Below are 13,903 nucleotides of genomic sequence, written 5' to 3'. Positions count from 1 at the left end.
GCACTGACTCATCAGCTACTGCAGCCCTCCAGGTTCTTGCTGCCCTTGCTTACCCTTCAGATTCTTCCCCTGGGCCTTAAGGCCACTCAAACCAGCTATTTAAGTATTTTTTGCTATGCTAGACTTCCAGGGAGGTTGGGGGTGGTGCTCAGCCCATCCTGTAGGTTGGAGACAGTGTTTGTGCACCAGAACAGTCCCCACTGGCAGGCAGGAAAGGGCTGGAGAGAGTTGGAGAGAGGCCTAGTGAGGAGCACAGTGCACTTTTCTTCCTCAGCCAACCCCCATGCTGGAGTGACAATTCCAGGGAGGTGGGATGCATTGTTCTTGGCTAGCTGCAAGTTTCTGGGCAATGAACAAAGCAATCTAGAGGCTGTACGGGGGGGGGGGGGGGGCTGGAAATGATGAGGAGGGGACTAAACAGGAGGTGGTGGAGGCTATCTGGACCAGGAGACTGACTGATCTGCTTACAAACATTAGAACTTCCCTCTCCGGCCCTCCCAGACCCCAGGGAATGAGGATTGCTTTGCTCTCCTAGATCAGGAAGAACATGATGTCCTTATCTGGTGGGGGAGGGCTGGTCAATACCACCTCCAAGGAGAAATGAGAAGGGAACCAGGAGACCTGCAAACCCAGCAGGCAACGCCATTGAGGGAAACCTAAGAAGAAGGATACAGACTCCATCCAACGCCCCAGGGTTCCAGGAGTCCGGATGGGCGGTGGATTCAGACTCCATACTCTCTCACCAATGCTTCAAAAGCCTTGGTGCGTGGGGGCTGGTGTGAACTTTCTACCTTCTTTGTCTTTATGAGCTTCTTCTAGACCTGCCTCTAAAGAGCTACAAAAGCCAAACAGCTACTCAGGCAACAGCAGCACTTCTCTGGGTCCCTTCATGCCATTCCTCTCACTTGAATGTATTTTATCTGAGATTTGCTGCAGACCCACGCTTCTTCTAGGACTATTATTTCTCTGTGCCTATTCTCAACACAAAGAAATTGACCCACTGAGCCTGGTGAAAACAAAGTTGCCCTTCCCTGAGTTGCTTTACCAAGCTCCAACCCACTTACAGCCACTCTGAGCACTGGTTTAATGACATTGGAGGCACAATAAAACATCACCTGGCTCCAGAAAAATGGTTCTGAAGAATTTATTTACAGGGCAGCAATGGAGAAACAGACATAGAGAATAGACTTATGGACATGGGGAGAGGGGAGGAGAGGGTGAGATGTATGGAGAGAGTAACATGGAAAATTACATTACCATATGTAAAATAGATAGCCAACAGGAATTTGCTATGTGGCTCAGGGAACTCAAACAGAGGCTCTGTATCACCCTAGAGGTGTTGGATGGGGAGGGAGATGGGACGGAGGTTCAAAAGGGAGGGGATAAATGTATACCTATGGCTGATTCACTTGCTCCTTGGAAGAAAAGTTATGACCAACCTAGACAGTATATTAAAAAGCAGAGACATTACTTTGCCAACAAAGGTCCATCTAGTCAAACCTGTGGTTTTTCCAGTAGTCATGTATGGATTTGAGAGTTGGACTACAAAGAAAGCTGAGTAGCTGAGTGCAGAAGAATTGATGCTTTTGAACTGTGGTGTTGGAGAAGACTCTGGAGAGTCCCTGGGACAGCAAGAAGATCCAACCAGTCCATCCTAAAGGAAATCAGTCCTGAATATTCATTTGAAGGACTGATGCTGAAGCTGAAACTCCAATACTGTGGCCACCTGATGCAAAGAACTGACTCATTTGAAAAGACCCTGATGCTGGGAAAGACTGAAGGCAGGAGGAGAAGGGGACGACAGAGGATGAGAAGGCTGGATGGCATCACCGACTCAATGGACATGAGTTTAAGTCAACTCTGAGAGTTGGTGATGGATAGGGAGGCCTGGCATGCTGCAGTCCATGGGGTCGCAAAGAGTCAGACACACTTGAGCGACAGAACTGAACTGGCTGATTCATGCTGAGGTTTGACAGAAAACAACAAAATTCTGTAAAGCAATTATCCATCAATAAAATATAAATTAAATAAACCACCTGGTAAGAGGGGTGTGGGAATTCTGAAATTTAGGATTTGGGTTGAAACCATGATATCCTGATCAAAGTTATGGTTGCTATAGGTCTAGCATGGTTCAGAAGTCCATGGCTTTGTAATAATACACAATACTTATTGTGTACTTATTAATACTCTCTCTAGAGTATTTTAGCCCAGGCTCTACTTTCTTGGCCCAATTCTGCCAATCCAGGTAACTTAATGACCATGGATGCTTTCCCTGGAAAAACTGGTGGGTTTTGTTCAATTCAACAAAACTTTCCTGAGTACCTACTTTGTTGTGGAGGGATAGGTAGTCTTGAAGTGGAGGAGAGGAAACAGGGTGCTGGCTGGTGGTTATATCTGGGCTCCACATCTGGCAGGTCTACTCACTATGTGACTTCAGACAAGTTACTTCTCTTCCTTGGGTCTCAGTTTCCTTATAAGTAAAATTAAACGTTTGCATTCCACTGTGTCATTGTTGTTTAGTCCCTAAGTTGTATCTGACTCTTTTGCAACCCCGTGGACTGTAGCCTACCAGGCTCCTCTGTCCATGGAATTCTCCAGGGAAGAATACTGGAATGGGTTGCCATGTCCTCCTCCAGGGGATCTTCCCAAGCCAGGGATCAAACCCACATCTCTTATGTCTCCTGTATTGGCAGGCAGGTTCTTTACCACTAGTGCCCTGGTAAGCCTTTTTTACTGTTCCCAAATTTTTCACCCTTAAAAATATTTCCCCTCCTGGACCATATATTTTTGCAAGATTTTTTAACCAATAAATATATTGCTTACATGGTAACTTATTTCCTCATCTTATTAGCTTAAGTAATAACTGCCCATCAGAACGCCTGACCAGTAATAAGATAATGACTGTTATAGGCAAAGAGAAAGAAATTTCACACTTTAGTGAGCATGTGCTACATGTCACCTTATCTTGGGTCAATCTAGAATTTCTTTGAGGGTTTTGGACTCATTCAATGATTTCTCTCCTCCCTTCCATTCCCTCCTTACTACCTTCTACCATTCTCAGTTAGGGGCTACTGGAATAGATGGTCACTAAGCTCCCATCAGCCGTTTACATGCCCCAGGGAATGAGTCCATGCTCCCAACTTGCTGCTCCCAAACCTGGCTCCCCTGTTTCTGTGACACTGCCATACTAGTCCCTCAAACTGTGGTTGCTTTGTAGAGTGGTAGACCTTCTTCTCTGCATTGTTTCTCCCCAGTTGTAAGGCCTCTGTGAAGTATGGTCAAGAATCCAGATGGGCTAGTGGGATGAGGGCAAGAATCCTCACCACAAGTAAGCCAAGCTTGAATGACAAGGTTCTTTTGGTCTGCTTGCCATTGTTCGGTGGAGGTGGTTAATGAAGGGTATGCTTCTTATAGGTTCCTATCTTACCCAAAACAAAATGCTCTCCTGTGATTTGGAGACACATAGAACATTGGAAAACATGAAGTACATTTTTAATTTGAAAGTGGAATCCTCCCAAGGGGCAGATGCCAGATTGAGGGTAGCATGTTTGGCTTAGGGACAGTCCTCACCCTTCCCAGGCTGAACTAGGTCACTGTATACCCAGTGAGCTCTCAGCCAGAGAGAGAGGTTTAAGTCTCTCTAACGGTTTAGGCCTCTTATCTATTTTCCTGTCTTTCTCTGTCTCTGCTCCTCCTGTGCCCATATGTTAAAGAACATATTTTTAGAATCCTTTGTGATGTAGACAGAGAAACAAAGATCTAGAAGAATAAAGGACTTGACTTAGGCCACAGAGCAGCTTGTGGTAGAGCTAACTGGAGTCTAGGGCTGTGGGTTGAAAGAAGCTTCTAAAACAGAGAATATCCTAAGTGTGCGGGGTGGGGGTGAGGCATGCAGAAAACAGGTTAAGACCCATACTGTGGACTTCGTGGCCACCTCTAGAGTTGGTTTGCTATTTACCTAGTAAGCTCCTAGGACTGGCACCAAAGTCTCTCTCAGAAACAGAGATGCTGCCTCTGAGTAACTCTTTTGGAGCTTGAAAATTGTGCATATTTAATTTTCCAAAAATAAAATCTTAGTATAGTGAGACCTTATAGGTACAAGGCTCAGGGCAGGCCCTGGGGGAGGCAACTCAGAGAAGACAATTGAGAAAGCTCCCAGTGATAACTTTTGCAGTCTACACAGTTTACAAAAGCCTAACTGGTATTCCTGCCTCCTCTCATATATTCTACAGACTAACTATTGTCAGGGCATGCTCCATAAACTGGAAATCTGACTTTGTCAGTTCCTAGCCCAGATACAAATCTTGAATCTCCATTGACTTGGTAAGATTAGGTCCAAACTCCTGAGCACACTATTCAAGTTCCCAGGCTGCTTTCCCAGGCTCATATTCTTCCACCCAACACCTACCTAAATCACCCACACATACCTTCTCCATTTACCTTCATGTCATTCATATTTCAAGCATCCAAACCATTGTTCATGCTGTTCCATCAGCTTGAAATCCTTTCTTTACTTTGTGATTATTTAATTATCCTTCAGGACTCAAAGATCACCTTCTATTCTATAAAGCTTTTAAAAAATATGAGTTTTATTGAGACAAAATTCATATGCCATACAAACAACACATCTTAAGTATACAATCCAGTGGTACTTAGTATATTCACAGGATTGTATAACCATCACAACAATCAGTTTTAGAACATTGTCATCTTCAAAAAGAAGCCTATACCCTTTAGCTCTCACCCCTCAATTCACCATTCCTGCATCTTAGCAAACACTAATCTACTTTCTCCCTATATGTCTTTCATGTTCTAGACATTTCATATACATTGAACTACACAATATGTGGTCTCTTTTGACTGGCTTTTTCACCTAGTATAATGTTTTTGGAATTCTCCTATGTTGTAGCATGTATTATTAATTTATTCATTTTTATGGCTGAATAATATTCCATTATATGTATATATCACATTTTGCTTATCCATTCATCAATTCATGTACAGTGGGGTTGTTTCCATTTGGGTGATATTATAAATAATGCTGCTATGAACACATATTCAAGTTTTTTTGTAGATATATATTTTCATCTGTCCTGCATATATACCTAGAAATAGATTTGTTGGATTATATGGTAACTCTATGTTTAACATTTTAAGGGACTGCCAAAATATTTTCTAAGGTAACTGAATCATTTTACATCCCCACCAGGAGTGAGTGACAATTTCAATTTGTCCACATCCTTACCAACATTTGTAATTTTCCTCTTTAATTATTATTATAACCACCCTACATGTATGCAGGCTCAGTCGCTGGAGTCATGCCTGACTCTTTGTGACCCTGTGGACTGTAGCCAGCCAGGCTCCTCTGTCCATGGGATTCTCCAGGCAAGAATACATGAGTGGGTCACCATGCTCTCCTCCAGGGGAATCTTCTCCATTCAGGGATTGAACTCCTGTCTCCTGCATTGCAGGTGGATTCTTCATCACCGAGCCACTGGGGAAGCCCTATAACAACCCTAGTCAGTGTTAGTTTTTTGTTTTGTTTTGTTTTGTTTTGCAATTCTACATTTTTCTTTTGATTTACACTTCTTTAATGATGTTGGACATCTTATCATACACTTAATAACCATTTGTGTTTCTTCTTTGGAGAAATGTCTATCCAAATTTTTTTGGTCTGATTTTGAAAAAGACTATATTTTTAGAGCACTTTTAGGCTTGCAGCAAAATTGAGTGGAAAGTACAGAGATTTCTCATATATCCCCTGCCCCAACACACACAGAGCCTCCCCTACTATAAACATTCCAAGCCAGAGTGATATATTTATTACAATGAGTGAACCTACATCGGTACATCATCAGTATCCAAAGTCCATAGTTTACATTAGGTTCACTCTTGGTATCAGTACATTCTATGAACTCTGAGAGATGTCAAACTCCCCCATTATAGTATACAGAATAATTTCATAGCCTAAAAAATCCTCTCTGTCCTACCTATTCTTCTCTCCCTCCCCCTGAAGCCCCGGAAACCACTGATTCTTTTATTGTCTCCATAGTTTTGCCTTTTTCAGGCTGTCCTATAGTTGAAATCATATGGTATGTACCTTTTCCAGATTGGCTTCTTTCACTTAGTAATGTGCATTTAAAGTTCCTCCATGTTTTTTCATGTCTTGATAGTTCATTTCTTTTTAGTACTGAATACTATTCCATTTTCTGGATGAACCACATCCATTCACCTGCTGAAGGACATCTTGATTGTTTCCAAGTTTAGGCAGTTATGAATAAACCTGCTATAAATAATCATGTGCAGATTTTTGCATGGACATAGGTTTTTTGATTCATTTCCTTAAATACCAAGGAGCATAATTGCTGGATCATATGTTTAGTTTTGTAGGAAACTGCCAAAATGTCTTCCAAAGTGACTGTACCATTTTGCCTTCTCACCAGCAACAAATGGCACTTTCTGTTGCTCTACATTCTCACCATCATTTTGTTGTCAGGGTTATGGATTTGTCCATTCTTATAGGTACATAGTGGTATCTCATTGTTTTCATTTGCAATTCTCTAATAACACATGATATGCCATGTCTTTTCATATTCTTATTTGCCATTTATATATCTTTTTCAGCGAGTTATCTGCCAAAATCTTTTGCTCAATTTTTAACTGAATTGTTCATTTCCTTGTTGAATTTTCAGTTCTTCTTATATTTTGAATAGCAAACAATCCTTTATCAGATATGTCCTCTACAAATATTTTCTCTCAATCTGTGGCTTATTTTCTCATTTCTTGATATTGTCTTTTGCAGAACAAAATTTTTAAATTTTAATGAAGTACAATTTATCAATTTTTTCTTTCATGGATCATATCTAAAAAGTCATCACCACAGCTAAGGTTGTCAAGATTTTCTCCTATATTTTCTAGGAGTTTTAGAGTTATTGCAGTACAATATGGAAAAAAGAGTGGTAAGAGGGAATATCCTTCCCTTGTTCCTGATCTTAGCAAGAAAACTTCTAGTTTCTTATCATTAAGTGTGATGTTAACTATAAGTTTTTTGCAGATGTTCTTTACCAGGTTGAGAAAGCTCCCCTCTATTTAGAGTTTGCTCAGAGTTTTATCAGTAGTAGGTTTCAGATTTTGTCAAATGCTTTTTCTGCATCTGTCGATGTGCTCATTTGGTTTTAGTTCTTTAGTCTGGTTATAAATTGCATTAATTGATTTTTGAATGTTGAACCAGCCTTGCATACCTGTGATAAATTCTACTTGGTTGTGGTGTATATATCTTTGTATCCATTGTTGGATTCTAATATTTTGTTGAGATTTTTGCACATATGTTCATGAGAGATATTGGTCTGTAGTTTTTTTTGTAATGACTTTGTCTAGTTTTGGTGATAGGGTAATGCTGGTCTCAGAATGAGCTAGGAATGATTCCCTCTGCTTCTGTCTTTTGGAAGAGATGGCCAAGAATTGGTATCATTTCTTCCTTAAATGCTTGGTAGAATTCACCAGTGAACCCATTTGGGCCTGGTAAACTGTCTGTTTTGTAAGATTGTTAATTACTGATTCAATTTCTTTAATAGATATAGCCTTATTCATATTGTCAATTTCTTCTTGGGTGAGTTTTGGCCAATTGTGTCTTTCAATGAACTGGTCTATTTTATCTAGGTTATCAAATGTGTGCCATAGAATTGTTCATAATATTTCTTTATTATACTTATAATGTCTATGGGATCTGTAATGACATCCCTCTTTCATTTTTGATACTAGTAATTTATGTCTTCTCTCTCTTTTTTTCTTGGTTAGCCTGGCTAAGCCTTATCAATTTTATGTATCTTTCCAAAGATTAGCTTTTAGTTTTATTGACTTTCTCAATTGATTTCCTATTTTCAATTTCATTGATTTCTGCCCTGATTTTTATTTTTTCTTCTGCTTACTTGTATTTAATTTGCTCTTCTTTCTCTAGCTTCCTAAGGTAGAAGCCTAGGTTATTGATTTACAGATTTTTCTTCTTTTCTAATATAGGCATTTGATGCTATAAATTTCTCTATAAGCATTGCTTTCACTGCATCCCATAAATTTTGATATATTTTAATTTTCATTTAATTCAAAATTTAAAATTTCTCTTGATACTCCTTTTTTGACCCATATGTTATTTAAAAGTGCGTTGTTTAATCTCCAAATATGTTCGTATTTTCCACCTTTTTGTTTTTTATCTATTTCTAGTTTAACCCATTGTGTCCTGAGAGCAGATATTGTATGATTTCTATTCTTTCAAATTTGTTAAGGTGTGTTTTGTGGTCCAGAAAATGGTCTATGTTAATGAATGTTCCTTGTGACCTGGAGAAGGTCTCTTCTGTTGTTGTTGGATGAAGTAGTCTATAGACGTTTATTAGATCCATTTGATTGATGGGGCTCTTCAGTTCAACTATGTACTTACTGATTTTCTGCCAGCTGAATCTATCCATTTCTGATAGAGGGGTGTTCTATCTGTTTTTGTTTCACATATTTTGGCACTCTGTTGTTAGGCATATTCACATTAAGCATTGCAATGTCTTCCTAGAGAATTGACCCCTTTACCATTATATAAATGTTATTCCTGAGAGCATTTCTTGCTCTGAAATCTACCCTGTCTGTAATTTTTTTTTTTACCCTGTCTGAAATTAATATAGCTACCTCAGCTTTATTTTGCTTAGTGTTAGCATGGAGTTATTTTTAGATTTTTCTTTAATTTCTTTTTTGTCTTTATTCATCCCTTTACTCTTAATCTGTATGAGTATTTATATTAAGAGTGGGTTCCTTGTAGGCAACGCATAGTTGGGTCTTATTTTTTTATCCCCTCTGGCAATGTCATTTAATTGATATATTTAGACCATTAACATTTAAAGTGATTTTTGATATTGTTGGATTAGATTAATATTTTCCATATTTGTCACTGTTTTCTATTTGTGGCTCTTGTTCTTCATTTTAATTTTTGTCTGCCATTCTTTTTCTGCCATCTGTGGTTTTAGTTGAGCTTTCTGTATGATTCCATTTTCTCTCTTTCCATAGCAGATAAGTTATACTTTTTTTTTTTTTTTTACTTTTTCAAGTGGTTGCCCTAGACTTTGCAATATACATTCACAACTAATCCATGTCCCCTTTTATATAACATTATACTGCCTCATTAGTCTTATAAAAACAAAATAATCCTAATTCTTCCTTCCTGCCCCTTCTGTCATTGCTGTCATTAAACTGTTGCTATTATATTTTGAGCAAAAAATTGATCTGTTAGATCAATTAAAAATAAGAAAAATAAAAGTTTTAACTCATCTCCTCTCCAATTCTCTTTCTTTCTTTATGTAGATCAGAAGTTCTGACCTATATTGTTTTCCTTCTCTCTGAAACACTTCTTCTAAGATTTTTTTTGCATGGCAGGTTCACTGGCAACAAATTCTCTCAGTTTTTGTCTGAGAAAGTGTTTCTCCTTTACTTTTGGAGGTTAATTTCCCATGATACAAAATTTCAAGTTGGTCAGTTTTTTTCTCTTAGCATCTTAAATATTTCATCCCACTCTCATCTTGCTTACATGACTTCTGAGTAGAATCCAGATATAATTCTTATCTTTACTTTTCTTTAGGTGGGATAATTTCTTTCAAGATTTTTTCCTTATCTTCATTTTTTGCAGTTTGAATATGATATTCCCAGGTATTATTTTGGAACATTTATCCTGTTTGATGTTCTCTGAGTTTCTTGGATCTGTAATTTGGTGTCTGACATTAATTGGGGAAATTCCTAGTTCTTGTTGCTTCAAATATGTTTTCTGTTCCTTTCTCTCTTTTGTCTCCTTCTGGTATTCCCGTTATGCATATGTTGAATCTTTTATAGTTGTCCCAAAGTTTATAGATATTCTGTTCCATTTTTTCCAGTCTCTTTTTCTTTGCTTTTCAATTTTGGAAGTTTCTATTGACATACTCTCAATCTCACTGACTTTCCTCAACCATGTCCAATCTACCAATGAGACTATTAAAGGCATTCTTCATTTAGGTTACACTATAGTTTTAATCTCTAGTATATCTTTTTTATTCTTTCTTAGGATTTCCTTCTCTCTGTGTACAGTGCCCATCTGTTCTTGTATATTGTCTACCTTATCCATTAGAGCCCTTACCATGTTAATCATAGTTATTTCAAATTCTTGGTCTGATAATTCCAACACCCCAGCCATATCTTGTCTGGTTCTGATGCTCTCTGTCTCTATAAATGCTGTTTTAGCTTTTTAGTATGCTTTGTAATTTTTTAGTATAATTTTAGTATAATACTTTGCCCTGTGACCTCACTTCTCTAATGAATCTAAGAAGAGTTGTTGATTTTTCAGTTTGTTGAGATTTTTATTACTTGTTAGGATATTATTGTTGAATTGTAACTGTTCTTTATAAATTCTGGATACTCAACCCTTTTCAGACAAATAATATGCAAATATTTTATCCTATCGTGTTGGTTGTCTTTTCACTTTCTTGCTGGTGACCTTTGAAGCATAAAATTTTTTAATATTTTATTGTGGTAATATATACATAATGAAATTTACCATTTTAAGCCTATGCTTCAGTGGTATTAAGTACATTCACATTGTTGTGCAATCATCACCACCACCCATATCCAGAACTTTGTTATTTTCTCAAACTGAAACTCTATACTCATTAAATAACAACTTCCCATTTTATCCTCCTATGAACCCCTGGCAACCAACATTCTACTTTCTGTGTCTATGCCTTTGATTACTCTATGTAATCTATTATAAGAGAAATTATATGATATTTGTCCTTTTTATTTTTTTTTTCATTTTTAAAAAATTTTATTTCTTCTGCTTGCTTTGCTCCCTCATTCTTTTTTTTTTTTTTTTCAGCTAAAAAATATGGAACGCTTCACGAATTTGCGTATCATCCTTGCGCAGGGGCCATGCTAATCTTCTCTGTATCGTTCCAATTTTAGTATATGTGCTACCGAAGCGAGCACGATATTTGTCCTTTTTAAACTCATTTAACAGCATAATGTCTTCGAGGTTCATCCATGTTGTAGCAGTCAGTTGGAGAAGGCAATGGCACCCCACTCCAGTACTCTTGCCTGGAAAATCCCATGGACGGAGGAGCCTCGTAGGCTGCAGTCAATGGGGTCGCTAAGAGTCGGACACGACTGAGCGACTTCACTTTGACTTTTCACTTTCATGCGCTGGAGAAGGAAATGGCAACCCACTCTAGTGCTCTTGCCTGGAGAATCCCAGGGATGGGGGAGCCTGGTGGGCTGCTGTCTATGGGGTCGCACAGAGTCGGACACGACTGAAGCGACTTAGCAGCAGCAGCAGCAACAGCATACGTCAGAATTTCCTTCCTTTCTAAGGTTGAATAATAGTCTATGTTTGTATATATCACATTTTGTTTATCCATTCATTCATTAATTGATATTTGGGTTGTTTCCACCTTTCAGCTATGAACATAAGTATACAAATATCTGTTCAAATCCCTGCTTTAAATTATTTTGAGTATATAACTGAAAAATATTCTTAATTTTCATGAAGTTCAATTTATCTACTGTTTTCTTTCGTTGCTTGTGCTTTCATTGTTATAGCTAAGAAACCATTGCCTAGTCTAAGGCCATGAAGATTTACTTTTGTGCTTTCTTCTAAGAGTTTTATAGTTTTAGTTATTATATTTAAGACTATGCTTCATTTTGAGGTAATTTTTATATTTGGTGTGATGTATGGGTTTTACTTCATTCTTTTGTATGTGGACATCCAATTGACTCATCACCATTTATTGAATTCACTACTTTTTCCACACTGAATTATTTTGGCACTCTTGCAAACATTAAATTCACAATAAATGCAATTTTTCTGGACTTTCCATTTTATTCCATTAATAGATGTGTCTATCTTTATGCCAGTACTATACTGTCTTGATTGCTGTAGATTTGTAATAAATTTTAAATCTAAAAGTATGAGTCCTCAATTTTTTTCAGCTTTGGTCATCTGGGTCTCTTGTATTTCCATGCAAATTTTAAGGTCAACTTGTCAATTTTTTCAAAAAAACAATGTCATTGGGATTTTTATAGTGAACCTGTAAATCAGCTTGGAGAGATTGCCATATTAACAATTTTAAAGACATTAAACTTTTTAACCTATGAAGATGGGCTATAGTTTCATTTATTTAGGTTTTCTTTAACTTCTTTCAACAATATTTTATAATTTTCAGAGTGTTTTTACTTCTTTTGTTAATTTTATTTCTACGTAATTTATATTTGGTGCTATTGTTAATGGAATTTTTCTTAATTTCACTTTCAAATTGTTACTAGTATGCAGAAGTACCATTGATCTTTGTATATTGATCTTGTAACCTGCAGCCATGCTAATTTATTTGAATAGTTTTGGGTTTGTTTTTTTTTTTTTTTGCAAGATTCCTTAGGAGTTTCTATATACAAGATCATGTTGTCTGCAAACAGGGATAGTTTTATTTTTCATTTTGAATCTGGATGCTTTTTATTTATTTTGCCTAATTGGCCTAGCTGAAACCTTGAATTCAATGTTGAACAGACATGTTGACAGCAGACACCCTTGTGTTATTTCTGATCTTAGAGGGAAAGTAATCAGTCTTTCACCAATAAGTATGATATTGCCCTTGGGTTTTTCATAAATCATCTTTATCAAGTCAAGAAAGTTCCACTCTGTTCCTAGCTTGTCAAATGTTTTATCATGAAGGAATGTTGTGATTTTTCAAATGACTTTCTGCTTCTCTTGAGATAACCGTGTTTTTTTTTTCTGTGTATTACATTAGTTGATTTTCAGATTTTAAGTCAATCTTGCATTCCTGATATAAACATCAGTTGATCATAGTGTATAATCTTTTTTTTATGTACTACTGTATTAAACTTGCTAGCGGTTCATTGAGGATTTTTACATTGATAAAACCACAGTTTTCTTCTCTTGTGAAGGCTTTTGCTTACTTTGGTATCAGGATAATACTGGCCTCATGAACTGAGAAATGTTCTTCCCTATTTATGGAGAGTTTGTGAAGATTGGTATTAATTCTCTAATGTTTGACACAATTCACTAGTAAAGGCATTTGGTTGGGGTTTTTATTTTTGATAGACTGAAAAGTGTTTCGGTTACTAATTCAATCTTTTGTTATATTTCTCTTCAGGTGTTTTGTTTCTTCTTGCAACAATTTTGGTAGTTTTTGGTTTGTATGACTTTGTCTATTTCATCTAAGTTGTCTAATTTAGTGTCACACAGCTCTTCACAGTATTCACTTCTGCTCCTTTATTTTTGTATGGCTGTAGTGATATCCCCTCTTTGTACTTAATTTTACTAATGAAAATTTTCTCTTTTGTTGTTCTGATCAATTTGGTTAAAGGATTGCCAATTTTGTAGATATTTTCAAAGAATCAACTTGTGGTTTCATTGTTTTTCTCCATTTTTAATTCTCTCTTTTATTTGTTTCTGTTCTAGTCTTAATTATTGCCTTCCTTCTGCATGCTATGTGTTTAGTTGGCTCTTCTTTTCTAGTTCCTTTAGCTGGAAAATTAGGTTCATGATTTGAGATCTTTGTTTTCTTTTAATCCTTTGTTGAGATAAAAATTCACATACCATAATATTTGCCCTTTTAAAGTGTACAATTTGGTGTTTTTGGTATATTTTCAAAGTTTCCAACCATTCCAACTTTCTAATTTCTGAATATTTTTATCACCCCCAAGAAGACTGTTTCTAGTAGCAATCTCTTCCCAACCTCTCCATTCCCCAGCCCCTGGTGAATCTACTGTCTCTATGGATTTTGCCTATTCTGGACATTCTATAGCAAATATTTTTTGTTGATAGGTTTTCTCTTTCATCATTTTGAATATGTCATCCCGCTGCCTTCTGACCTCTATTCTATTTGGTAGAAGT

At 37.0% G+C, this 13,903-nt stretch overlaps 1 protein-coding gene and 1 non-coding gene across 2 annotated transcripts in view; one reads left to right on the top strand and one right to left on the bottom strand.

Annotated features, from left to right (window-relative positions):
* SLC16A2 (solute carrier family 16 member 2) overlaps positions 1-13,903 on the top strand; it is a 128,202-nt gene that overhangs the window by 51,940 nt on the left and 62,359 nt on the right. The gene's annotated exons all lie outside the window — the stretch shown is intronic.
* Positions 10,877-10,983, bottom strand: LOC133053175 (U6 spliceosomal RNA). Its single transcript, XR_009692110.1, has one exon. It is a non-coding gene; the product is annotated as a U6 spliceosomal RNA (small nuclear RNA).

This window comes from Dama dama, chromosome X (assembly GCF_033118175.1).
Source record: "Dama dama isolate Ldn47 chromosome X, ASM3311817v1, whole genome shotgun sequence".
NCBI lineage: Eukaryota > Metazoa > Chordata > Mammalia > Artiodactyla > Cervidae > Dama > Dama dama.
This window is presented reverse-complemented; position numbering and strand designations above follow the sequence as displayed.